Source organism: Eriocheir sinensis, chromosome 6, assembly GCF_024679095.1.
Source record: "Eriocheir sinensis breed Jianghai 21 chromosome 6, ASM2467909v1, whole genome shotgun sequence".
In the NCBI taxonomy this organism is placed as follows: Eukaryota; Metazoa; Arthropoda; class Malacostraca; order Decapoda; family Varunidae; genus Eriocheir; species Eriocheir sinensis.
In genome coordinates this window covers 1,424,700-1,427,199 of record NC_066514.1, presented here as the reverse complement: position 1 = coordinate 1,427,199, position 2,500 = coordinate 1,424,700, and the positions used below count along the sequence as shown (strand labels likewise).

Below are 2,500 nucleotides of genomic sequence, written 5' to 3'. Positions count from 1 at the left end.
TATAAACCTTTCTCTCTCTCTCTCTCTCTCTCTCTCTCTCTCTCTCTCTCTCTCTCTCTCTCTCTCTCTCTCTCTCTCTCTCTCTCTCTCTCTCTCTCTCAGGGGTTTAGATATAGACAATCATTTGTTTATATTTATTTACATACAATAGAAATACAAATTTACTTTTTTCTACACCAATGCCTCGGTTGGGAGGAATTCTCTCTCTCTCTCTCTCTCTGGGGGCTGGACTCAAACCATTTTTTATTTTATTAATACTAATACAATTTTAATCTCTTTCTTCACCAAAGTCTAAATTGGGAAAAGGAATCTCTCTCTCTCTCTCTCTCTCTCTCTCTCTCTCTCTCTCTCTCTCTCTCTCTCTCTCTCTCTCTCTCTCTCTCTCTCAGCCACAGGGCCCACAGGATGTCACCCCACAGTATGTCTACAAACCCCACAGACACATGACCCCCAGACACATATAATTCTCTCTCTCTCTCTCTCTCTCTCTCTCTCTCTCTCTCTCTCTCTCTCTCTCTCTCTCTCTCTCTCTCTCTCTCTCTCTCTCTCTCTCTCTCTCTCTCTCTCTCTCTCTCTCTCTCTCTCAGCCACAGCCCCCACAGGATGTCACCCCACAGTATGTCTACAAACCCCATAGACACATGACCCCCAGACACATATATAATCTCTCTCTCTCTCTCTCTCTCTCTCTCTCTCTCTCTCTCTCTCTCTCTCTCTCTCTCTCTCTCTCTCTCTCTCTCAGCCACAGACCCCCCAGGATGTCACCCCACAGTATCTCTACACACCCCATAGACACCAGCCCCCCAGACACAAATATAATCTCTCTCTCTCTCTCTCTCTCTCTCTCTCTCTCTCTCATATATATAGACAAAAACAATGTAAGTTAACTGAACAAACATGGATATAATGAAAGTCTTGTTTGAATGGAGCCAGCACAGAGGAGAGAGAGAAACATTATGGAAAAAATAAGATAAGAAATTTGGAATATATCAGAAGTACACAGAGGACCTGATACTACTATTACTACTACTACTTCTGCAACTATCACTATTTTACACAATGGCTGGAAGTAGAGTGAATGCTGGGCTCTGAGGGTCCGAGGGGGCTTCATGGTGCAGTGGTAAGCACACTCAACTCACAATCGAGAGCGCCCGGGTTCGATTCCCGTGCAGAGTGGAACAATTTGGCTGGCTTTTCCGATACCCTAAGTAGCCCCTGTCCACCCAGCAGTGTACCAGGTATTAATCGGGGGTTGTGTCCCGTCTCCTGGGGTCTGTTCCCTTCTCCTATAATTCCTCTGTACAGTTCCTTCATCTTCCTCCCCAGCCTGACACACACACACCTCTCCTGACCTTCTCTTTGTGCTTGAACCCTCACTGACCCCACCATTCTGAGGGCTATTGAGTGATTCCTCTGTACAGTTCCTTCCTCTTCCTCCCCAGCCTGACACACACACCTCTCCTGACCTTCTCTTTGTGGTTGAACCCTCACTGACAACACCATTCCGAAGGCTATTGTGTGTTTCTTCCCAGTGTGACAAATTGCTTTCCCCCTTCCCAGCCTGAGACACACACGCCAAGCTCTTCTTTTTCTTCCTCTTCCTTGTGGTGGTGGTGGTGTTGTCTGGTAGAGAGCACGGTACAGCTACAAGGGTTCCGTCAGTGCGCTGTTCCTGCAACTTGTACTCCGCCGAATACCTGGAAAGTGCCGAGGTGTGAGATTGTGGTTTGGTAAGGGAAAGGATGTGTATCTCTCTCTCTCTCTCTCTCTCTCTCTCTCTCTCTCGCCTAGTCTGGACCATGGGGTCTGCGTAGTATGATTTTCTATGTAAATCTGTGTAAATCTCTCTCTCTCTCTCTCCTAGTCTGGACTGTGGGGTCTGTGTGGTATGATTTTTTATGTAAATCTCTCTCTCTCTCTCTCTCTCTCTCTCTCTCTCTCTCTCTCTCTCTCTCTCTCTCTCTCTCTCTCTCTCTCTCTCTCACATCAATGTAAACACAATGTAAGTTAACTGAATAAATAGGGATATAAAGAAAGTCTTGTTTGAATAGAGGCGGCACAGAAGTGTTGCAGCACACACCTTAACAGAGCCACAGAACTGACCACTGAGGCCACTGATCAAAGGTGTGTGTGTGTGTGTGTGTGTGTGTATGTGTGTGTGTGTGTGTGCGTGTGTGTGTTCCTGCCACTCACCTGACGTTCTTGAGGTGTGGCCTGAGGTGCGCTGCCTGCCCGGACAGAATCCACTCTTGAGGGCATCATCACAGCCTTGCACTGCGCCTTCAGCCTCTCCTGCGGGGTACACAGTCAGGGTCAGTCTCACCACCATCATCACAAGTTCGTAATAGTGCCCAGCATGCTAATTTTTCAAGTCTTATTTTGAGAAAGAAAGGGCACTGGGCTCATAACACTACCCATGGAACACCCACACAACAACCTCTATGAAAGCCTTGTCAAACTATCACTGGGCTCATAACACTACCCATGGAAACACACACAA

General features: G+C 47.0%; 1 long non-coding RNA gene across 1 annotated transcript; it reads right to left on the bottom strand.

Moving 5' to 3' along the window:
* Positions 1-1,291: 1,291 nt before the first annotated feature.
* On the bottom strand, positions 1,292-2,493 carry LOC126987576 (uncharacterized). Its single transcript, XR_007741028.1, has 2 exons — positions 2,194-2,493; positions 1,292-1,697 (listed from the first exon to the last, which is right to left on the bottom strand). It is a non-coding gene; the product is annotated as an uncharacterized LOC126987576 (long non-coding RNA).
* Positions 2,494-2,500: the final 7 nt, after the last annotated feature.